The 23,153-nt window shown below is 57.8% G+C and overlaps 8 non-coding genes across 8 annotated transcripts; all 8 read left to right on the top strand.

Annotated features, from left to right (window-relative positions):
• Positions 1 to 2,048: 2,048 nt before the first annotated feature.
• LOC135319651 (small nucleolar RNA SNORD116) lies at positions 2,049 to 2,141 on the top strand. The gene has a single exon (XR_010378451.1). It is a non-coding gene; the product is annotated as a small nucleolar RNA SNORD116 (small nucleolar RNA).
• A 2,718-nt stretch (positions 2,142 to 4,859) lies between these two features.
• Positions 4,860 to 4,952, top strand: LOC135319650 (small nucleolar RNA SNORD116). Its single transcript, XR_010378450.1, has one exon. It is a non-coding gene; the product is annotated as a small nucleolar RNA SNORD116 (small nucleolar RNA).
• A 2,718-nt stretch (positions 4,953 to 7,670) lies between these two features.
• On the top strand, positions 7,671 to 7,763 carry LOC135319649 (small nucleolar RNA SNORD116). Its single transcript, XR_010378449.1, has one exon. It is a non-coding gene; the product is annotated as a small nucleolar RNA SNORD116 (small nucleolar RNA).
• A 2,718-nt stretch (positions 7,764 to 10,481) lies between these two features.
• LOC135319648 (small nucleolar RNA SNORD116) lies at positions 10,482 to 10,574 on the top strand. Its single transcript, XR_010378448.1, has one exon. It is a non-coding gene; the product is annotated as a small nucleolar RNA SNORD116 (small nucleolar RNA).
• Positions 10,575 to 13,284: 2,710 nt separating this feature from the next.
• Positions 13,285 to 13,377, top strand: LOC135319647 (small nucleolar RNA SNORD116). Its single transcript, XR_010378447.1, has one exon. It is a non-coding gene; the product is annotated as a small nucleolar RNA SNORD116 (small nucleolar RNA).
• Positions 13,378 to 16,102: 2,725 nt separating this feature from the next.
• Positions 16,103 to 16,195, top strand: LOC135319646 (small nucleolar RNA SNORD116). Its single transcript, XR_010378446.1, has one exon. It is a non-coding gene; the product is annotated as a small nucleolar RNA SNORD116 (small nucleolar RNA).
• A 2,716-nt stretch (positions 16,196 to 18,911) lies between these two features.
• LOC135319645 (small nucleolar RNA SNORD116) lies at positions 18,912 to 19,004 on the top strand. Its single transcript, XR_010378445.1, has one exon. It is a non-coding gene; the product is annotated as a small nucleolar RNA SNORD116 (small nucleolar RNA).
• A 2,715-nt stretch (positions 19,005 to 21,719) lies between these two features.
• Positions 21,720 to 21,812, top strand: LOC135319644 (small nucleolar RNA SNORD116). The gene has a single exon (XR_010378444.1). It is a non-coding gene; the product is annotated as a small nucleolar RNA SNORD116 (small nucleolar RNA).
• Positions 21,813 to 23,153: the final 1,341 nt, after the last annotated feature.

Here is a 23,153-nt window from a genome sequence, read left to right as displayed (position 1 = left end):
TTTCCTGAGCCACGCTGTCGTCCTGTTGTTCCTCCTGCTGTGCTGGAAGTCTGAGGAATGTGTCTGTTTGAAGAGGGTCTGTCCATAAAAGCCTAGGGAGGAAGGCTTTTCTGGTCCATATGGATGGGCAGTGCTAGCAGACCCCTGAAGTCTTGGCTTGCTGACTCGTCCAAGAGACTCCCAAAAGGTGTCTTGCAGGAACCTGGGAGAGATCCGCTGGCAGCCGGGCTCCAGATGACTGACAGAAACATGGCCTTTAGCCCCTTGGCCTCTTGGTCCATGGATGTGCAATGTTCAAGTGTTCCTTTAGGCGGGAGCCACGTTTCTGGCCCAGAGGGTCCCCTTCCCCATGGCATGTGCTGACCTTTAGCCCTGCTAGTGCGTGGGCATGGCATATGTTTGCTGAGGTCCTGGATGGGCTGCTGTGGACAGCCACCTCCTCATGTCGCCCAGTTCAAAGATTCCTTTCCCGGGAGAGGTCTTCTGTGATTGGACTTTCTGTGGGCCTCATGAACGGGCCATTGGATCTCTGTGAGGCCCTTTGTGGAGTTACTGTGCGGAGAAGGGATCCAAGGTTGAGTATCGAGGGGGTAGCTTCACCCATGTGGACATCCTTCCTGACCATCTCCGCTGAAGCTCGGTGTCTGGCCTGTACGCGGATTAAGTGAAGATGCCTGCAGGGTAACTGGCCCTTGGTCCGTTCGCACAAATGTTTGGACCGGGATGCCGAGTGTTTGAACTTTCCTTCGAAGGTCAGGGGCGCCAAACTGCCCCCCAGGTGGGTCTCGGCAGCTGCTGGACACGCGAGTGTCCTGGTTGCTGTGGGGTTCGGCCCTGGCTCATTGAGGCTCCCCACCACTTCTCCTCTGGGCGTTCTCACCCGCCCTGTGGAGGCGTTTGGGCAGAACTCACAGGCACAGGCTTCTTGATTGGAGCAGCTCCGAGGTGTGACTTGTATACAGACTGCTTGTGCCCTGGAGCCTGGATCAGGGTGGTGTGACCTTTCATGTACATGGTTTTGGGGTTGACATCCATAGGCACTGGGTAGAGCCTCCAGGTACGCCTATCCTGTGGAGGCCTTTGGCGACAGAATGACTTCGTCAATATCCCATCCAGGGCCAGGAAATTGCTGTAGGTTGGTGCGGTTGGCTCTGAGCAGAAGGAATGGCTGTCGGAGAGAAGGAATCCTTGGCCTATTGCAGCGGCCCCGAGAGGGCCAAGATGACATGGCCACTTTGGAAGCAGAGGTCTCTGGTGCTTTTCTGGATGGGCAGGCTTCTGTGGAACGGAGAGCAAAGCGTGCATTTTCAGGCCCTGTGATCTTTAGGGGGGCAAAGAGGAAACACAGGAAACCAGACCGAGATACAGCCGCACACTCACGCCCATCGGCAGGCACACAGAAGCACACATACAGACGCACACACACAGAGGCACACACACACACACACACACACACACACACAGCCAGAGGCATGCACACACTCACACACACACACCCATCAAAATCCCATATGCCAAGTCCCCTCCCCTAGTGGGCTGGGACACGCATTGATTGGTGTCCCAGGAAAGAGGAAGGTGGGTAATTGATTGCGGGCTTCCCCATAGATAAAGGTTGATTGGCATGAAGCTTGCTCTCTGAGAACCTGGGTCCACCTCTGAAGCGTGCATGTGATTTCTGTCCCCTTGCCAGGTGGAGTGGCCAGGCCAGCCTTGCCGTCAGCCAAGACAAGACGTCCCTGTCGTTTTCTGGTGACTGCTGGTGGCCGGAAGTCCCCCAAGCAGTGGGTCGGCCCCAGGGTGCTGACCCTTCCCAGGGATCTCTCAGGATGACGGTACGCCTTCCCCTCCCCCACCCCAAGTCCTGGCGTCTCCTTTCGGGTTTTCTCTGACTGCCCGAAAGTCGGGCAAGAAAGATGGACGGTGGCTGTTTCTCAGTGGCTTGCTGGCTCTGGTTTGCTCAGCTTGCTGGAGGTCTCCGAGCTCGTCGGCTCCTCTGTGGAGCCGCCCAGCCTGCCGCGTTGAGTTCTCCAGCATGCCAGCACGTGCTCGGATCGATGATGACTCCCTCATATGCATTCCTTGGAAATCTGAACAAAATGAGTGAGAACTCACTACCGTCGTTCTCATCGAAACTGAGGTCCAGCACGTTGCCCCCCCGGGGGCTAGGGCATAGTTAGGCGTGAGGGGCAGCTTGCCCTTGTTCCCACTGCTGCAAACACCCCCCACGGCGCCAGCATTAGACAGCCTCCCGTCTGAGGGTCGGTCGTGTGCAAGCATTCGTCGAGGCAGCTGGAATCGGAGGTCGCTGTTTGAGTGGCCGTTGTGGGATGTGACAGTGGCCAGGTCCTCTGCTGCTGGTCGAAGGGGGAGTGCCAAATTGGCCAAGGCCCTGTGAGCAGGTGGCATGGATAAGTTGGTTTGAGGCAGCTGCATGCTGTTTGGGGGGTGGCCCGAGGTCGAGTGTGTCTCCGAGCCCAGGAGAAGAGGTGTGGGTGTTTTTTCCCATGGAGCAGCAGTGGAGGCGTGTGCCATGCGTGATCTGGACTTCCTTCGTCTTGGTGAGGACTGCTGAGTGCCCAGTGGCTATGCGGCGTTTCCCGGTGGCTGAAGTGCCGGGAGCAGGCTGAGGGACTGGGTGGCGGTGCTAGCCCTGCAGCTCCCTACTGCACCCACTGCCGCCGTGTCGGTGCCAGGGCACAAGCACGGGGCGTGCTGAGGACTCAGCGCTGCCTCCAAGCATCTGCGGTAGCTGATGGCCGAGACCGGAAGGGAAGGGTCCGGTGAGGTTAACTCTGGCGTGGTTTTGTGTGTTTTCCTGAGCCACGCTGTCGTCCTGTTGTTCCTCCTGCTGTGCTGGAAGTCTGAGGAATGTGTCTGTTTGAAGAGGGTCTGTCCATAAAAGCCTAGGGAGGAAGGCTTTTCTGGTCCATATGGATGGGCAGTGCTAGCAGACCCCTGAAGTCTTGGCTTGCTGACTCGTCCAAGAGACTCCCAAAAGGTGTCTTGCAGGAACCTGGGAGAGATCCGCTGGCAGCCGGGCTCCAGATGACTGACAGAAACATGGCCTTTAGCCCCTTGGCCTCTTGGTCCATGAATGTGCAATGTTCAAGTGTTCCTTTAGGCGGGAGCCACGTTTCTGGCCCAGAGGGTCCCCTTCCCCATGGCATGTGCTGACCTTTAGCCCTGCTAGTGCGTGGGCATGGCATATGTTTGCTGAGGTCCTGGATGGGCTGCTGTGGACAGCCACCTCCTCATGTCGCCCAGTTCAAAGATTCCTTTCCCGGGAGAGGTCTTCTGTGATTGGACTTTCTGTGGGCCTCATGAACGGGCCATTGGATCTCTGTGAGGCCCTTTGTGGAGTTACTGTGCGGAGAAGGGATCCAAGGTTGAGTATCGAGGGGGTAGCTTCACCCATGTGGACATCCTTCCTGACCATCTCCGCTGAAGCTCGGTGTCTGGCCTGTACGCGGATTAAGTGAAGATGCCTGCAGGGTAACTGGCCCTTGGTCCGTTCGCACAAATGTTTGGACCGGGATGCCGAGTGTTTGAAATTTCCTTCGAAGGTCAGGGGCGCCAAACTGCCCCCCAGGTGGGTCTCGGCAGCTGCTGGACACGCGAGTGTCCTGGTTGCTGTGGGGTTCGGCCCTGGCTCATTGAGGCTCCCCACCACTTCTCCTCTGGGCGTTCTCATCCGCCCTGTGGAGGCGTTTGGGCAGAACTCACAGGCACAGGCTTCTTGATTGGAGCAGCTCCGAGGTGTGACTTGTATACAGACTGCTTGTGCCCTGGAGCCTGGATCAGGGTGGTGTGACCTTTCATGTACATGGTTTTGGGGTTGACATCCATAGGCACTGGGTAGAGCCTCCAGGTACGCCTATCCTGTGGAGGCCTTTGGCGACAGAATGACTTCGTCAATATCCCATCCAGGGCCAGGAAATTGCTGTAGGTTGGTGCGGTTGGCTCTGAGCAGAAGGAATGGCTGTCGGAGAGAAGGAATCCTTGGCCTATTGCAGCGGCCCCGAGAGGGCCAAGATGACATGGCCACTTTGGAAGCAGAGGTCTCTGGTGCTTTTCTGGATGGGCAGGCTTCTGTGGAACGGAGAGCAAAGCGTGCATTTTCAGGCCCTGTGATCTTTAGGGGGGCAAAGAGGAAACACAGGAAACCAGACCGAGATACAGCCGCACACTCACGCCCATCGGCAGGCACACAGAAGCACACATACAGACGCACACACACAGAGGCACACACACACACACACACACACACACACACAGCCAGAGGCATGCACACACTCACACACACACACCCATCAAAATCCCATATGCCAAGTCCCCTCCCCTAGTGGGCTGGGACACGCATTGATTGGTGTCCCAGGAAAGAGGAAGGTGGGTAATTGATTGCGGGCTTCCCCATAGATAAAGGTTGATTGGCATGAAGCTTGCTCTCTGAGAACCTGGGTCCACCTCTGAAGCGTGCATGTGATTTCTGTCCCCTTGCCAGGTGGAGTGGCCAGGCCAGCCTTGCCGTCAGCCAAGACAAGACGTCCCTGTCGTTTTCTGGTGACTGCTGGTGGCCGGAAGTCCCCCAAGCAGTGGGTCGGCCCCAGGGTGCTGACCCTTCCCAGGGATCTCTCAGGATGACGGTACGCCTTCCCCTCCCCCACCCCAAGTCCTGGCGTCTCCTTTCGGGTTTTCTCTGACTGCCCGAAAGTCGGGCAAGAAAGATGGACGGTGGCTGTTTCTCAGTGGCTTGCTGGCTCTGGTTTGCTCAGCTTGCTGGAGGTCTCCGAGCTCGTCGGCTCCTCTGTGGAGCCGCCCAGCCTGCCGCGTTGAGTTCTCCAGCATGCCAGCACGTGCTCGGATCGATGATGACTCCCTCATATGCATTCCTTGGAAATCTGAACAAAATGAGTGAGAACTCACTACCGTCGTTCTCATCGAAACTGAGGTCCAGCACGTTGCCCCCCCGGGGGCTAGGGCATAGTTAGGCGTGAGGGGCAGCTTGCCCTTGTTCCCACTGCTGCAAACACCCCCCACGGCGCCAGCATTAGACAGCCTCCCGTCTGAGGGTCGGTCGTGTGCAAGCATTCGTCGAGGCAGCTGGAATCGGAGGTCGCTGTTTGAGTGGCCGTTGTGGGATGTGACAGTGGCCAGGTCCTCTGCTGCTGGTCGAAGGGGGAGTGCCAAATTGGCCAAGGCCCTGTGAGCAGGTGGCATGGATAAGTTGGTTTGAGGCAGCTGCATGCTGTTTGGGGGGTGGCCCGAGGTCGAGTGTGTCTCCGAGCCCAGGAGAAGAGGTGTGGGTGTTTTTTCCCATGGAGCAGCAGTGGAGGCGTGTGCCATGCGTGATCTGGACTTCCTTCGTCTTGGTGAGGACTGCTGAGTGCCCAGTGGCTATGCGGCGTTTCCCGGTGGCTGAAGTGCCGGGAGCAGGCTGAGGGACTGGGTGGCGGTGCTAGCCCTGCAGCTCCCTACTGCACCCACTGCCGCCGTGTCGGTGCCAGGGCACAAGCACGGGGCGTGCTGAGGACTCAGCGCTGCCTCCAAGCATCTGCGGTAGCTGATGGCCGAGACCGGAAGGGAAGGGTCCGGTGAGGTTAACTCTGGCGTGGTTTTGTGTGTTTTCCTGAGCCACGCTGTCGTCCTGTTGTTCCTCCTGCTGTGCTGGAAGTCTGAGGAATGTGTCTGTTTGAAGAGGGTCTGTCCATAAAAGCCTAGGGAGGAAGGCTTTTCTGGTCCATATGGATGGGCAGTGCTAGCAGACCCCTGAAGTCTTGGCTTGCTGACTCGTCCAAGAGACTCCCAAAAGGTGTCTTGCAGGAACCTGGGAGAGATCCGCTGGCAGCTGGGCTCCAGATGACTGACAGAAACATGGCCTTTAGCCCCTTGGCCTCTTGGTGCATGAATGTGCAATGTTCAAGTGTTCCTTTAGGCGGGAGCCACGTTTCTGGCCCAGAGGGTCCCCTTCCCCATGGCATGTGCTGACCTTTAGCCCTGCTAGTGCGTGGGCATGGCATATGTTTGCTGAGGTCCTGGATGGGCTGCTGTGGACAGCCACCTCCTCATGTCGCCCAGTTCAAAGATTCCTTTCCCGGGAGAGGTCTTCTGTGATTGGACTTTCTGTGGGCCTCATGAACGGGCCATTGGATCTCTGTGAGGCCCTTTGTGGAGTTACTGTGCGGAGAAGGGATCCAAGGTTGAGTATCGAGGGGGTAGCTTCACCCATGTGGACATCCTTCCTGACCATCTCCGCTGAAGCTCGGTGTCTGGCCTGTACGCGGATTAAGTGAAGATGCCTGCAGGGTAACTGGCCCTTGGTCCGTTCGCACAAATGTTTGGACCGGGATGCCGAGTGTTTGAAATTTCCTTCGAAGGTCAGGGGCGCCAAACTGCCCCCCAGGTGGGTCTCGGCAGCTGCTGGACACGCGAGTGTCCTGGTTGCTGTGGGGTTCGGCCCTGGCTCATTGAGGCTCCCCACCACTTCTCCTCTGGGCGTTCTCATCCGCCCTGTGGAGGCGTTTGGGCAGAACTCACAGGCACAGGCTTCTTGATTGGAGCAGCTCCGAGGTGTGACTTGTATACAGACTGCTTGTGCCCTGGAGCCTGGATCAGGGTGGTGTGACCTTTCATGTACATGGTTTTGGGGTTGACATCCATAGGCACTGGGTAGAGCCTCCAGGTACGCCTATCCTGTGGAGGCCTTTGGCGACAGAATGACTTCGTCAATATCCCATCCAGGGCCAGGAAATTGCTGTAGGTTGGTGCGGTTGGCTCTGAGCAGAAGGAATGGCTGTCGGAGAGAAGGAATCCTTGGCCTATTGCAGCGGCCCCGAGAGGGCCAAGATGACATGGCCACTTTGGAAGCAGAGGTCTCTGGTGCTTTTCTGGATGGGCAGGCTTCTGTGGAACGGAGAGCAAAGCGTGCATTTTCAGGCCCTGTGATCTTTAGGGGGGCAAAGAGGAAACACAGGAAACCAGACCGAGATACAGCCGCACACTCACGCCCATCGGCAGGCACACAGAAGCACACATACAGACGCACACACACAGAGGCACACACACACACACACACACACACACACACAGCCAGAGGCATGCACACACTCACACACACACACCCATCAAAATCCCATATGCCAAGTCCCCTCCCCTAGTGGGCTGGGACACGCATTGATTGGTGTCCCAGGAAAGAGGAAGGTGGGTAATTGATTGCGGGCTTCCCCATAGATAAAGGTTGATTGGCATGAAGCTTGCTCTCTGAGAACCTGGGTCCACCTCTGAAGCGTGCATGTGATTTCTGTCCCCTTGCCAGGTGGAGTGGCCAGGCCAGCCTTGCCGTCAGCCAAGACAAGACGTCCCTGTCGTTTTCTGGTGACTGCTGGTGGCCGGAAGTCCCCCAAGCAGTGGGTCGGCCCCAGGGTGCTGACCCTTCCCAGGGATCTCTCAGGATGACGGTACGCCTTCCCCTCCCCCACCCCAAGTCCTGGCGTCTCCTTTCGGGTTTTCTCTGACTGCCCGAAAGTCGGGCAAGAAAGATGGACGGTGGCTGTTTCTCAGTGGCTTGCTGGCTCTGGTTTGCTCAGCTTGCTGGAGGTCTCCGAGCTCGTCGGCTCCTCTGTGGAGCCGCCCAGCCTGCCGCGTTGAGTTCTCCAGCATGCCAGCACGTGCTCGGATCGATGATGACTCCCTCATATGCATTCCTTGGAAATCTGAACAAAATGAGTGAGAACTCACTACCGTCGTTCTCATCGAAACTGAGGTCCAGCACGTTGCCCCCCCGGGGGCTAGGGCATAGTTAGGCGTGAGGGGCAGCTTGCCCTTGTTCCCACTGCTGCAAACACCCCCCACGGCGCCAGCATTAGACAGCCTCCCGTCTGAGGGTCGGTCGTGTGCAAGCATTCGTCGAGGCAGCTGGAATCGGAGGTCGCTGTTTGAGTGGCCGTTGTGGGATGTGACAGTGGCCAGGTCCTCTGCTGCTGGTCGAAGGGGGAGTGCCAAATTGGCCAAGGCCCTGTGAGCAGGTGGCATGGATAAGTTGGTTTGAGGCAGCTGCATGCTGTTTGGGGGGTGGCCCGAGGTCGAGTGTGTCTCCGAGCCCAGGAGAAGAGGTGTGGGTGTTTTTTCCCATGGAGCAGCAGTGGAGGCGTGTGCCATGCGTGATCTGGACTTCCTTCGTCTTGGTGAGGACTGCTGAGTGCCCAGTGGCTATGCGGCGTTTCCCGGTGGCTGAAGTGCCGGGAGCAGGCTGAGGGACTGGGTGGCGGTGCTAGCCCTGCAGCTCCCTACTGCACCCACTGCCGCCGTGTCGGTGCCAGGGCACAAGCACGGGGCGTGCTGAGGACTCAGCGCTGCCTCCAAGCATCTGCGGTAGCTGATGGCCGAGACCGGAAGGGAAGGGTCCGGTGAGGTTAACTCTGGCGTGGTTTTGTGTGTTTTCCTGAGCCACGCTGTCGTCCTGTTGTTCCTCCTGCTGTGCTGGAAGTCTGAGGAATGTGTCTGTTTGAAGAGGGTCTGTCCATAAAAGCCTAGGGAGGAAGGCTTTTCTGGTCCATATGGATGGGCAGTGCTAGCAGACCCCTGAAGTCTTGGCTTGCTGACTCGTCCAAGAGACTCCCAAAAGGTGTCTTGCAGGAACCTGGGAGAGATCCGCTGGCAGCTGGGCTCCAGATGACTGACAGAAACATGGCCTTTAGCCCCTTGGCCTCTTGGTGCATGAATGTGCAATGTTCAAGTGTTCCTTTAGGCGGGAGCCACGTTTCTGGCCCAGAGGGTCCCCTTCCCCATGGCATGTGCTGACCTTTAGCCCTGCTAGTGCGTGGGCATGGCATATGTTTGCTGAGGTCCTGGATGGGCTGCTGTGGACAGCCACCTCCTCATGTCGCCCAGTTCAAAGATTCCTTTCCCGGGAGAGGTCTTCTGTGATTGGACTTTCTGTGGGCCTCATGAACGGGCCATTGGATCTCTGTGAGGCCCTTTGTGGAGTTACTGTGCGGAGAAGGGATCCAAGGTTGAGTATCGAGGGGGTAGCTTCACCCATGTGGACATCCTTCCTGACCATCTCCGCTGAAGCTCGGTGTCTGGCCTGTACGCGGATTAAGTGAAGATGCCTGCAGGGTAACTGGCCCTTGGTCCGTTCGCACAAATGTTTGGACCGGGATGCCGAGTGTTTGAAATTTCCTTCGAAGGTCAGGGGCGCCAAACTGCCCCCCAGGTGGGTCTCGGCAGCTGCTGGACACGCGAGTGTCCTGGTTGCTGTGGGGTTCGGCCCTGGCTCATTGAGGCTCCCCACCACTTCTCCTCTGGGCGTTCTCATCCGCCCTGTGGAGGCGTTTGGGCAGAACTCACAGGCACAGGCTTCTTGATTGGAGCAGCTCCGAGGTGTGACTTGTATACAGACTGCTTGTGCCCTGGAGCCTGGATCAGGGTGGTGTGACCTTTCATGTACATGGTTTTGGGGTTGACATCCATAGGCACTGGGTAGAGCCTCCAGGTACGCCTATCCTGTGGAGGCCTTTGGCGACAGAATGACTTCGTCAATATCCCATCCAGGGCCAGGAAATTGCTGTAGGTTGGTGCGGTTGGCTCTGAGCAGAAGGAATGGCTGTCGGAGAGAAGGAATCCTTGGCCTATTGCAGCGGCCCCGAGAGGGCCAAGATGACATGGCCACTTTGGAAGCAGAGGTCTCTGGTGCTTTTCTGGATGGGCAGGCTTCTGTGGAACGGAGAGCAAAGCGTGCATTTTCAGGCCCTGTGATCTTTAGGGGGGCAAAGAGGAAACACAGGAAACCAGACCGAGATACAGCCGCACACTCACGCCCATCGGCAGGCACACAGAAGCACACATACAGACGCACACACACAGAGGCACACACACACACACACACACACACACACACAGCCAGAGGCATGCACACACTCACACACACACACCCATCAAAATCCCATATGCCAAGTCCCCTCCCCTAGTGGGCTGGGACACGCATTGATTGGTGTCCCAGGAAAGAGGAAGGTGGGTAATTGATTGCGGGCTTCCCCATAGATAAAGGTTGATTGGCATGAAGCTTGCTCTCTGAGAACCTGGGTCCACCTCTGAAGCGTGCATGTGATTTCTGTCCCCTTGCCAGGTGGAGTGGCCAGGCCAGCCTTGCCGTCAGCCAAGACAAGACGTCCCTGTCGTTTTCTGGTGACTGCTGGTGGCCGGAAGTCCCCCAAGCAGTGGGTCGGCCCCAGGGTGCTGACCCTTCCCAGGGATCTCTCAGGATGACGGTACGCCTTCCCCTCCCCCACCCCAAGTCCTGGCGTCTCCTTTCGGGTTTTCTCTGACTGCCCGAAAGTCGGGCAAGAAAGATGGACGGTGGCTGTTTCTCAGTGGCTTGCTGGCTCTGGTTTGCTCAGCTTGCTGGAGGTCTCCGAGCTCGTCGGCTCCTCTGTGGAGCCGCCCAGCCTGCCGCGTTGAGTTCTCCAGCATGCCAGCACGTGCTCGGATCGATGATGACTCCCTCATATGCATTCCTTGGAAATCTGAACAAAATGAGTGAGAACTCACTACCGTCGTTCTCATCGAAACTGAGGTCCAGCACGTTGCCCCCCCGGGGGCTAGGGCATAGTTAGGCGTGAGGGGCAGCTTGCCCTTGTTCCCACTGCTGCAAACACCCCCCACGGCGCCAGCATTAGACAGCCTCCCGTCTGAGGGTCGGTCGTGTGCAAGCATTCGTCGAGGCAGCTGGAATCGGAGGTCGCTGTTTGAGTGGCCGTTGTGGGATGTGACAGTGGCCAGGTCCTCTGCTGCTGGTCGAAGGGGGAGTGCCAAATTGGCCAAGGCCCTGTGAGCAGGTGGCATGGATAAGTTGGTTTGAGGCAGCTGCATGCTGTTTGGGGGGTGGCCCGAGGTCGAGTGTGTCTCCGAGCCCAGGAGAAGAGGTGTGGGTGTTTTTTCCCATGGAGCAGCAGTGGAGGCGTGTGCCATGCGTGATCTGGACTTCCTTCGTCTTGGTGAGGACTGCTGAGTGCCCAGTGGCTATGCGGCGTTTCCCGGTGGCTGAAGTGCCGGGAGCAGGCTGAGGGACTGGGTGGCGGTGCTAGCCCTGCAGCTCCCTACTGCACCCACTGCCGCCGTGTCGGTGCCAGGGCACAAGCACGGGGCGTGCTGAGGACTCAGCGCTGCCTCCAAGCATCTGCGGTAGCTGATGGCCGAGACCGGAAGGGAAGGGTCCGGTGAGGTTAACTCTGGCGTGGTTTTGTGTGTTTTCCTGAGCCACGCTGTCGTCCTGTTGTTCCTCCTGCTGTGCTGGAAGTCTGAGGAATGTGTCTGTTTGAAGAGGGTCTGTCCATAAAAGCCTAGGGAGGAAGGCTTTTCTGGTCCATATGGATGGGCAGTGCTAGCAGACCCCTGAAGTCTTGGCTTGCTGACTCGTCCAAGAGACTCCCAAAAGGTGTCTTGCAGGAACCTGGGAGAGATCCGCTGGCAGCTGGGCTCCAGATGACTGACAGAAACATGGCCTTTAGCCCCTTGGCCTCTTGGTGCATGAATGTGCAATGTTCAAGTGTTCCTTTAGGCGGGAGCCACGTTTCTGGCCCAGAGGGTCCCCTTCCCCATGGCATGTGCTGACCTTTAGCCCTGCTAGTGCGTGGGCATGGCATATGTTTGCTGAGGTCCTGGATGGGCTGCTGTGGACAGCCACCTCCTCATGTCGCCCAGTTCAAAGATTCCTTTCCCGGGAGAGGTCTTCTGTGATTGGACTTTCTGTGGGCCTCATGAACGGGCCATTGGATCTCTGTGAGGCCCTTTGTGGAGTTACTGTGCGGAGAAGGGATCCAAGGTTGAGTATCGAGGGGGTAGCTTCACCCATGTGGACATCCTTCCTGACCATCTCCGCTGAAGCTCGGTGTCTGGCCTGTACGCGGATTAAGTGAAGATGCCTGCAGGGTAACTGGCCCTTGGTCCGTTCGCACAAATGTTTGGACCGGGATGCCGAGTGTTTGAAATTTCCTTCGAAGGTCAGGGGCGCCAAACTGCCCCCCAGGTGGGTCTCGGCAGCTGCTGGACACGCGAGTGTCCTGGTTGCTGTGGGGTTCGGCCCTGGCTCATTGAGGCTCCCCACCACTTCTCCTCTGGGCGTTCTCATCCGCCCTGTGGAGGCGTTTGGGCAGAACTCACAGGCACAGGCTTCTTGATTGGAGCAGCTCCGAGGTGTGACTTGTATACAGACTGCTTGTGCCCTGGAGCCTGGATCAGGGTGGTGTGACCTTTCATGTACATGGTTTTGGGGTTGACATCCATAGGCACTGGGTAGAGCCTCCAGGTACGCCTATCCTGTGGAGGCCTTTGGCGACAGAATGACTTCGTCAATATCCCATCCAGGGCCAGGAAATTGCTGTAGGTTGGTGCGGTTGGCTCTGAGCAGAAGGAATGGCTGTCGGAGAGAAGGAATCCTTGGCCTATTGCAGCGGCCCCGAGAGGGCCAAGATGACATGGCCACTTTGGAAGCAGAGGTCTCTGGTGCTTTTCTGGATGGGCAGGCTTCTGTGGAACGGAGAGCAAAGCGTGCATTTTCAGGCCCTGTGATCTTTAGGGGGGCAAAGAGGAAACACAGGAAACCAGACCGAGATACAGCCGCACACTCACGCCCATCGGCAGGCACACAGAAGCACACATACAGACGCACACACACAGAGGCACACACACACACACACACACACAGCCAGAGGCATGCACACACTCACACACACACACCCATCAAAATCCCATATGCCAAGTCCCCTCCCCTAGTGGTCTGGGACACGCATTGATTGGTGTCCCAGGAAAGAGGAAGGTGGGTAATTGATTGCGGGCTTCCCCATAGATAAAGGTTGATTGGCATGAAGCTTGCTCTCTGAGAACCTGGGTCCACCTCTGAAGCGTGCATGTGATTTCTGTCCCCTTGCCAGGTGGAGTGGCCAGGCCAGCCTTGCCGTCAGCCAAGACAAGACGTCCCTGTCGTTTTCTGGTGACTGCTGGTGGCCGGAAGTCCCCCAAGCAGTGGGTCGGCCCCAGGGTGCTGACCCTTCCCAGGGATCTCTCAGGATGACGGTACGCCTTCCCCTCCCCCACCCCAAGTCCTGGCGTCTCCTTTCGGGTTTTCTCTGACTGCCCGAAAGTCGGGCAAGAAAGATGGACGGTGGCTGTTTCTCAGTGGCTTGCTGGCTCTGGTTTGCTCAGCTTGCTGGAGGTCTCCGAGCTCGTCGGCTCCTCTGTGGAGCCGCCCAGCCTGCCGCGTTGAGTTCTCCAGCATGCCAGCACGTGCTCGGATCGATGATGACTCCCTCATATGCATTCCTTGGAAATCTGAACAAAATGAGTGAGAACTCACTACCGTCGTTCTCATCGAAACTGAGGTCCAGCACGTTGCCCCCCCGGGGGCTAGGGCATAGTTAGGCGTGAGGGGCAGCTTGCCCTTGTTCCCACTGCTGCAAACACCCCCCACGGCGCCAGCATTAGACAGCCTCCCGTCTGAGGGTCGGTCGTGTGCAAGCATTCGTCGAGGCAGCTGGAATCGGAGGTCGCTGTTTGAGTGGCCGTTGTGGGATGTGACAGTGGCCAGGTCCTCTGCTGCTGGTCGAAGGGGGAGTGCCAAATTGGCCAAGGCCCTGTGAGCAGGTGGCATGGATAAGTTGGTTTGAGGCAGCTGCATGCTGTTTGGGGTGTGGCCCGAGGTCGAGTGTGTCTCCGAGCCCAGGAGAAGAGGTGTGGGTGTTTTTTCCATGGAGCAGCAGTGGAGGCGTGTGCCATGCGTGATCTGGACTTCCTTCGTCTTGGTGAGGACTGCTGAGTGCCCAGTGGCTATGCGGCGTTTCCCGGTGGCTGAAGTGCCGGGAGCAGGCTGAGGGACTGGGTGGCGTTGCTAGCCCTGCAGCTCCCCACTGCACCCACTGCCGCCGTGTCGGTGCCAGGGCACAAGCACGGGGCGTGCTGAGGACTCAGCGCTGCCTCCAAGCATCTGCGGTAGCTGATGGCCGAGACCGGAAGGGAAGGGTCCGGTGAGGTTAACTCTGGCGTGGTTTTGTGTGTTTTCCTGAGCCACGCTGTCGTCCTGTTGTTCCTCCTGCTGTGCTGGAAGTCTGAGGAATGTGTCTGTTTGAAGAGGGTCTGTCCATAAAAGCCTAGGGAGGAAGGCTTTTCTGGTCCATATGGATGGGCAGTGCTAGCAGACCCCTGAAGTCTTGGCTTGCTGACTCGTCCAAGAGACTCCCAAAAGGTGTCTTGCAGGAACCTGGGAGAGATCCGCTGGCAGCCGGGCTCCAGATGACTGACAGAAACATGGCCTTTAGCCCCTTGGCCTCTTGGTGCATGAATGTGCAATGTTCAAGTGTTCCTTTAGGCGGGAGCCACGTTTCTGGCCCAGAGGGTCCCCTTCCCCATGGCATGTGCTGACCTTTAGCCCTGCTAGTGCGTGGGCATGGCATATGTTTGCTGAGGTCCTGGATGGGCTGCTGTGGACAGCCACCTCCTCATGTCGCCCAGTTCAAAGATTCCTTTCCCGGGAGAGGTCTTCTGTGATTGGACTTTCTGTGGTCCTCATGAACGGGCCATTGGATCTCTGTGAGGCCCTTTGTGGAGTTACTGTGCGGAGAAGGGATCCAAGGTTGAGTATCGAGGGGGTAGCTTCACCCATGTGGACATCCTTCCTGACCATCTCCGCTGAAGCTCGGTGTCTGGCCTGTACGCGGATTAAGTGAAGATGCCTGCAGGGTAACTGGCCCTTGGTCCGTTCGCACAAATGTTTGGACCGGGATGCCGAGTGTTTGAACTTTCCTTCGAAGGTCAGGGGCGCCAAACTGCCCCCCAGGTGGGTCTCGGCAGCTGCTGGACACGCGAGTGTCCTGGTTGCTGTGGGGTTCGGCCCTGGCTCATTGAGGCTCCCCACCACTTCTCCTCTGGGCGTTCTCACCCGCCCTGTGGAGGCGTTTGGGCAGAACTCACAGGCACAGGCTTCTTGATTGGAGCAGCTCCGAGGTGTGACTTGTATACAGACTGCTTGTGCCCTGGAGCCTGGATCAGGGTGGTGTGACCTTTCATGTACATGGTTTTGGGGTTGACATCCATAGGCACTGGGTAGAGCCTCCAGGTACGCCTATCCTGTGGAGGCCTTTGGCGACAGAATGACTTCGTCAATATCCCATCCAGGGCCAGGAAATTGCTGTAGGTTGGTGCGGTTGGCTCTGAGCAGAAGGAATGGCTGTCGGAGAGAAGGAATCCTTGGCCTATTGCAGCGGCTCCGAGAGGGCCAAGATGACATGGCCACTTTGGAAGCAGAGGTCTCTGGTCCTTTTCTGGATGGGCAGGCTTCTGTGGAACGGAGAGCAAAGCGTGCATTTTCAGGCCCTGTGATCTTTAGGGGGGCAAAGAGGAAACACAGGAAACCAGACCGAGATACAGCCGCACACTCACGCCCATCGGCAGGCACACAGAAGCACACATACAGACGCACACACACAGAGGCACACACACACACACACACACACACACACACACACACACAGCCAGAGGCATGCACACACTCACACACACACCCCCATCAAAATCCCATATGCCAAGTCCCCTCCCCTAGTGGGCTGGGACACGCATTGATTGGTGTCCCAGGAAAGAGGAAGGTGGGTAATTGATTGCGGGCTTCCCCATAGATAAAGGTTGATTGGCATGAAGCTTGCTCTCTGAGAACCTGGGTCCACCTCTGAAGCGTGCATGTGATTTCTGTCCCCTTGCCAGGTGGAGTGGCCAGGCCAGCCTTGCCGTCAGCCAAGACAAGACGTCCCTGTCGTTTTCTGGTGACTGCTGGTGGCCGGAAGTCCCCCAAGCAGTGGGTCGGCCCCAGGGTGCTGACCCTTCCCAGGGATCTCTCAGGATGACGGTACGCCTTCCCCTCCCCCACCCCAAGTCCTGGCGTCTCCTTTCGGGTTTTCTCTGACTGCCCGAAAGTCGGGCAAGAAAGATGGACGGTGGCTGTTTCTCAGTGGCTTGCTGGCTCTGCTTTGCTCAGCTTGCTGGAGGTCTCCGAGCTCGTCGGCTCCTCTGTGGAGCCGCCCAGCCTGCCGCGTTGAGTTCTCCAGCATGCCAGCACGTGCTCGGATCGATGATGACTCCCTCATATGCATTCCTTGGAAATCTGAACAAAATGAGTGAGAACTCACTACCGTCGTTCTCATCGAAACTGAGGTCCAGCACGTTGCCCCCCCGGGGGCTAGGGCATAGTTAGGCGTGAGGGGCAGCTTGCCCTTGTTCCCACTGCTGCAAACACCCCCCACGGCGCCAGCATTAGACAGCCTCCCGTCTGAGGGTCGGTCGTGTGCAAGCATTCGTCGAGGCAGCTGGAATCGGAGGTCGCTGTTTGAGTGGCCGTTGTGGGATGTGACAGTGGCCAGGTCCTCTGCTGCTGGTCGAAGGGGGAGTGCCAAATTGGCCAAGGCCCTGTGAGCAGGTGGCATGGATAAGTTGGTTTGAGGCAGCTGCATGCTGTTTGGGGTGTGGCCCGAGGTCGAGTGTGTCTCCGAGCCCAGGAGAAGAGGTGTGGGTGTTTTTTCCCATGGAGCAGCAGTGGAGGCATGTGCCATGCGTGATCTGGACTTCCTTCGTCTTGGTGAGGACTGCTGAGTGCCCAGTGGCTATGCGGCGTTTCCCGGTGGCTGAAGTGCCGGGAGCAGGCTGAGGGACTGGGTGGCGGTGCTAGCCCTGCAGCTCCCTACTGCACCCACTGCCGCCGTGTCGGTGCCAGGGCACAAGCACGGGGCGTGCTGAGGACTCAGCGCTGCCTCCAAGCATCTGCGGTAGCTGATGGCCGAGACCGGAAGGGAAGGGTCCGGTGAGGTTAACTCTGGCGTGGTTTTGTGTGTTTTCCTGAGCCACGCTGTCGTCCTGTTGTTCCTCCTGCTGTGCTGGAAGTCTGAGGAATGTGTCTGTTTGAAGAGGGTCTGTCCATAAAAGCCTAGGGAGGAAGGCTTTTCTGGTCCATATGGATGGGCAGTGCTAGCAGACCCCTGAAGTCTTGGCTTGCTGACTCGTCCAAGAGACTCCCAAAAGGTGTCTTGCAGGAACCTGGGAGAGATCCGCTGGCAGCCGGGCTCCAGATGACTGACAGAAACATGGCCTTTAGCCCCTTGGCCTCTTGGTGCATGAATGTGCAATGTTCAAGTGTTCCTTTAGGCGGGAGCCACGTTTCTGGCCCAGAGGGTCCCCTTCCCCATGGCATGTGCTGACCTTTAGCCCTGCTAGTGCGTGGGCATGGCATATGTTTGCTGAGGTCCTGGATGGGCTGCTGTGGACAGCCACCTCCTCATGTCGCCCAGTTCAAAGATTCCTTTCCCGGGAGAGGTCTTCTGTGATTGGACTTTCTGTGGTCCTCATGAACGGGCCATTGGATCTCTGTGAGGCCCTTTGTGGAGTTACTGTGCGGAGAAGGGATCCAAGGTTGAGTATCGAGGGGGTAGCTTCACCCATGTGGACATCCTTCCTGACCATCTCCGCTGAAGCTCGGTGTCTGGCCTGTACGCGGATTAAGTGAAGATGCCTGCAGGGTAACTGGCCCTTGGTCCGTTCGCACAAATGTTTGGACCGGGATGCCGAGTGTTTGAACTTTCCTTCGAAGGTCAGGGGCGCCAAACTGCCCCCCAGGTGGGTCTCGGCAGCTGCTGGACACGCGAGTGTCCTGGTTGCTGTGGGGTTCGGCCCTGGCTCATTGAGGCTCCCCACCACTTCTCCTCTGGGCGTTCTCACCCGCCCTGTGGAGGCGTTTGGGCAGAACTCACAGGCACAGGCTTCTTGATTGGAGCAGCTCCGAGGTGTGACTTGTATACAGACTGCTTGTGCCCTCGAGCCTGAATCAGGGTGCTGTGACCTTTCATGTACATGGTTTTGGGGTTGACATCCATAGGCACTGGGTAGAGCCTCCAGGTACGCCTATCCTGTGGAGGCCTTTGGCGACAGAATGACTTCATCAATATACCATCCAGGGCCAGGAAATTGCTGTAGGTTGGTGCGGTTGGCTCTGAGCAGAAGGAATGGCTGTCGGAGAGAAGGAATCCTTGGCCTATTGCAGCGGCCCCGAGAGGGCCAAGATGACATGGCCACTTTGGAAGCAGAGGTCTCTGGTCCTTTTCTGGATGGGCAGGCTTCTGTGGAACGGAGAGCAAAGCGTGCATTTTCAGGCCCTGTGATCTTTAGGGGGGCAAAGAGGAAACACAGGAAACCAGACCGAGATACAGCCGCACACTCACGCCCATCGGCAGGCACACAGAAGCACACATACAGACGCACACACACAGAGGCACACACACACACACACACACACTCACACAGCCAGAGGCATGCACACACTCACACACACACACCCATCAAAATCCCATATGCCAAGTCCCCTCCCCTAGTGGGCTGGGACACGCATTGATTGGTGTCCCAGGAAAGAGGAAGGTGGGTAATTGATTGCGGGCTTCCCCATAGATAAAGGTTGATTGGCATGAAGCTTGCTCTCTGAGAACCTGGGTCCACCTCTGAAGCGTGCATGTGATTTCTGTCCCCTTGCCAGGTGGAGTGGCCAGGCCAGCCTTGCCGTCAGCCAAGACAAGACGTCCCTGTCGTTTTCTGGTGACTGCTGGTGGCCGGAAGTCCCCCAAGCAGTGGGTCGGCCCCAGGGTGCTGACCCTTCCCAGGGATCTCTCAGGATGACGGTACGCCTTCCCCTCCCCCACCCCAAGTCCTGGCGTCTCCTTTCGGGTTTTCTCTGACTGCCCGAAAGTCGGGCAAGAAAGATGGACGGTGGCTGTTTCTCAGTGGCTTGCTGGCTCTGGTTTGCTCAGCTTGCTGGAGGTCTCCGAGCTCGTCGGCTCCTCTGTGGAGCCGCCCAGCCTGCCGCGTTGAGTTCTCCAGCATGCCAGCACGTGCTCGGATCGATGATGACTCCCTCATATGCATTCCTTGGAAATCTGAACAAAATGAGTGAGAACTCACTACCGTCGTTCTCATCGAAACTGAGGTCCAGCACGTTGCCCCCCCGGGGGCTAGGGCATAGTTAGGCGTGAGGGGCAGCTTGCCCTTGTTCCCACTGCTGCAAACACCCCCCACGGCGCCAGCATTAGACAGCCTCCCGTCTGAGGGTCGGTCGTGTGCAAGCATTCGTCGAGGCAGCTGGAATCGGAGGTCGCTGTTTGAGTGGCCGTTGTGGGATGTGACAGTGGCCAGGTCCTCTGCTGCTGGTCGAAGGGGGAGTGCCAAATTGGCCAAGGCCCTGTGAGCAGGTGGCATGGATAAGTTGGTTTGAGGCAGCTGCATGCTGTTTGGGGTGTGGCCCGAGGTCGAGTGTGTCTCCGAGCCCAGGAGAAGAGGTGTGGGTGTTTTTTCCATGGAGCAGCAGTGGAGGCGTGTGCCATGCGTGATCTGGACTTCCTTCGTCTTGGTGAGGACTGCTGAGTGCCCAGTGGCTATGCGGCGTTTCCCGGTGGCTGAAGTGCCGGGAGCAGGCTGAGGGACTGGGTGGCGGTGCTAGCCCTGCAGCTCCCTACTGCACCCACTGCCGCCGTGTCGGTGCCAGGGCACAAGCACGGGGCGTGCTGAGGACTCAGCGCTGCCTCCAAGCATCTGCGGTAGCTGATGGCCGAGACCGGAAGGGAAGGGTCCGGTGAGGTTAACTCTGGCGTGGTTTTGTGTGTTTTCCTGAGCCACGCTGTCGTCCTGTTGTTCCTCCTGCTGTGCTGGAAGTCTGAGGAATGTGTCTGTTTGAAGAGGGTCTGTCCATAAAAGCCTAGGGAGGAAGGCTTTTCTGGTCCATATGGATGGGCAGTGCTAGCAGACCCCTGAAGTCTTGGCTTGCTGACTCGTCCAAGAGACTCCCAAAAGGTGTCTTGCAGGAACCTGGGAGAGATCCGCTGGCAGCCGGGCTCCAGATGACTGACAGAAACATGGCCTTTAGCCCCTTGGCCTCTTGGTGCATGAATGTGCAATGTTCAAGTGTTCCTTTAGGCGGGAGCCACGTTTCTGGCCCAGAGGGTCCCCTTCCCCATGGCATGTGCTGACCTTTAGCCCTGCTAGTGCGTGGGCATGGCATATGTTTGCTGAGGTCCTGGATGGGCTGCTGTGGACAGCCACCTCCTCATGTCGCCCAGTTCAAAGATTCCTTTCCCGGGAGAGGTCTTCTGTGATTGGACTTTCTGTGGGCCTCATGAACGGGCCATTGGATCTCTGTGAGGCCCTTTGTGGAGTTACTGTGCGGAGAAGGGATCCAAGGTTGAGTATCGAGGGGGTAGCTTCACCCATGTGGACATCCTTCCTGACCATCTCCGCTGAAGCTCGGTGTCTGGCCTGTACGCGGATTAAGTGAAGATGCCTGCAGGGTAACTGGCCCTTGGTCCGTTCGCACAAATGTTTGGACCGGGATGCCGAGTGTTTGAACTTTCCTTCGAAGGTCAGGGGCGCCAAACTGCCCCCCAGGTGGGTCTCGGCAGCTGCTGGACACGCGAGTGTCCTGGTTGCTGTGGGGTTCGGCCCTGGCTCATTGAGGCTCCCCACCACTTCTCCTCTGGGCGTTCTCACCCGCCCTGTGGAGGCGTTTGGGCAGAACTCACAGGCACAGGCTTCTTGATTGGAGCAGCTCCGAGGTGTGACTTGTATACAGACTGCTTGTGCCCTCGAGCCTGAATCAGGGTGCTGTGACCTTTCATGTACATGGTTTTGGGGTTGACATCCATAGGCACTGGGTAGAGCCTCCAGGTACGCCTATCCTGTGGAGGCCTTTGGCGACAGAATGACTTCGTCAATATCCCATCCAGGGCCAGGAAATTGCTGTAGGTTGGTGCGGTTGGCTCTGAGCAGAAGGAATGGCTGTCGGAGAGAAGGAATCCTTGGCCTATTGCAGCGGCCCCGAGAGGGCCAAGATGACATGGCCACTTTGGAAGCAGAGGTCTCTGGTCCTTTTCTGGATGGGCAGGCTTCTGTGGAACGGAGAGCAAAGCGTGCATTTTCAGGCCCTGTGATCTTTAGGGGGGCAAAGAGGAAACACAGGAAACCAGACCGAGATACAGCCGCACACTCACGCCCATCGGCAGGCACACAGAAGCACACATACAGACGCACACACACAGAGGCACACACACACACACACACACACACACACAGCCAGAGGCATGCACACACTCACACACACACACCCATCAAAATCCCATATGCCAAGTCCCCTCCCCTAGTGGGCTGGGACACGCATTGATTGGTGTCCCAGGAAAGAGGAAGGTGGGTAATTGATTGGGGGCTTCCCCATAGATAAAGGTTGATTGGCATGAAGCTTGCTCTCTGAGAACCTGGGTCCACCTCTGAAGCGTGCATGTGATTTCTGTCCCCTTGCCAGGTGGAGTGGCCAGGCCAGCCTTGCCGTCAGCCAACACAAGACGTCCCTGTCGTTTTCTGGTGACTGCTGGTGGCCGGAAGTCCCCCAAGCAGTTGGTCGGCCCCAGGGTGCTGACCCTTCCCAGGGATCTCTCAGGATGACGGTACGCCTTCCCCTCCCCCACCCCAAGTCCTGGCGTCTCCTTTCGGGTTTTCTCTGACTGCCCGAAAGTCGGGCAAGAAAGATGGACGGTGGCTGTTTCTCAGTGGCTTGCTGGCTCTGCTTTGCTCAGCTTGCTGGAGGTCTCCGAGCTCGTCGGCTCCTCTGTGGAGCCGCCCAGCCTGCCGCGTTGAGTTCTCCAGCATGCCAGCACGTGCTCGGATCGATGATGACTCCCTCATATGCATTCCTTGGAAATCTGAACAAAATGAGTGAGAACTCACTACCGTCGTTCTCATCGAAACTGAGGTCCAGCACGTTGCCCCCCCGGGGGCTAGGGCATAGTTAGGCGTGAGGGGCAGCTTGCCCTTGTTCCCACTGCTGCAAACACCCCCCACGGCGCCAGCATTAGACAGCCTCCCGTCTGAGGGTCGGTCGTGTGCAAGCATTCGTCGAGGCAGCTGGAATCGGAGGTCGCTGTTTGAGTGGCCGTTGTGGGATGTGACAGTGGCCAGGTCCTCTGCTGCTGGTCGAAGGGGGAGTGCCAAATTGGCCAAGGCCCTGTGAGCAGGTGGCATGGATAAGTTGGTTTGAGGCAGCTGCATGCTGTTTGGGGTGTGGCCCGAGGTCGAGTGTGTCTCCGAGCCCAGGAGAAGAGGTGTGGGTGTTTTTTCCCATGGAGCAGCAGTGGAGGCGTGTGCCATGCGTGATCTGGACTTCCTTCGTCTTGGTGAGGACTGCTGAGTGCCCAGTGGCTATGCGGCGTTTCCCGGTGGCTGAAGTGCCGGGAGCAGGCTGAGGGACTGGGTGGCGGTGCTAGCCCTGCAGCTCCCTACTGCACCCACTGCCGCCGTGTCGGTGCCAGGGCACAAGCACGGGGCGTGCTGAGGACTCAGCGCTGCCTCCAAGCATCTGCGGTAGCTGATGGCCGAGACCGGAAGGGAAGGGTCCGGTGAGGTTAACTCTGGCGTGGTTTTGTGTGTTTTCCTGAGCCACGCTGTCGTCCTGTTGTTCCTCCTGCTGTGCTGGAAGTCTGAGGAATGTGTCTGTTTGAAGAGGGTCTGTCCATAAAAGCCTAGGGAGGAAGGCTTTTCTGGTCCATATGGATGGGCAGTGCTAGCAGACCCCTGAAGTCTTGGCTTGCTGACTCGTCCAAGAGACTCCCAAAAGGTGTCTTGCAGGAACCTGGGAGAGATCCGCTGGCAGCCGGGCTCCAGATGACTGACAGAAACGTGGCCTTTAGCCCCTTGGCCTCTTGGTCCATGAATGTGCAATGTTCAAGTGTTCCTTTAGGCGGGAGCCACGTTTCTGGGCCAGAGGGTCCCCTTCCCCATGGCATGTGCTGACCTTTAGCCCTGCTAGTGCGTGGGCATGGCATATGTTTGCTGAGGTCCTGGATGGGCTGCTGTGGACAGCCACCTCCTCATGTCGCCCAGTTCAAAGATTCCTTTCCCGGGAGAGGTCTTCTTGATTGGACTTTCTGTGGGCCCCATGAACGGGCCATTGGATCTCTGTGAGGCCCTTTGTGGAGTTACTGTGTGGAGAAGGGATCCAAGGTTGAGTATCGAGGGGGTAGCTTCACCCATGTGGACATCCTTCCTGACCATCTCCGCTGAAGCTCGGTGTCTGGCCTGTACGCGGATTAAGTGAAGAT

The sequence above is a fragment of the Camelus dromedarius genome, chromosome 29 (genome assembly GCF_036321535.1).
Source record: "Camelus dromedarius isolate mCamDro1 chromosome 29, mCamDro1.pat, whole genome shotgun sequence".
Classification (NCBI taxonomy): Eukaryota; Metazoa; Chordata; class Mammalia; order Artiodactyla; family Camelidae; genus Camelus; species Camelus dromedarius.
The sequence above is the reverse complement of the archived record's forward strand: the minus strand, read 5'-3'. Positions and strand labels throughout refer to the sequence as shown.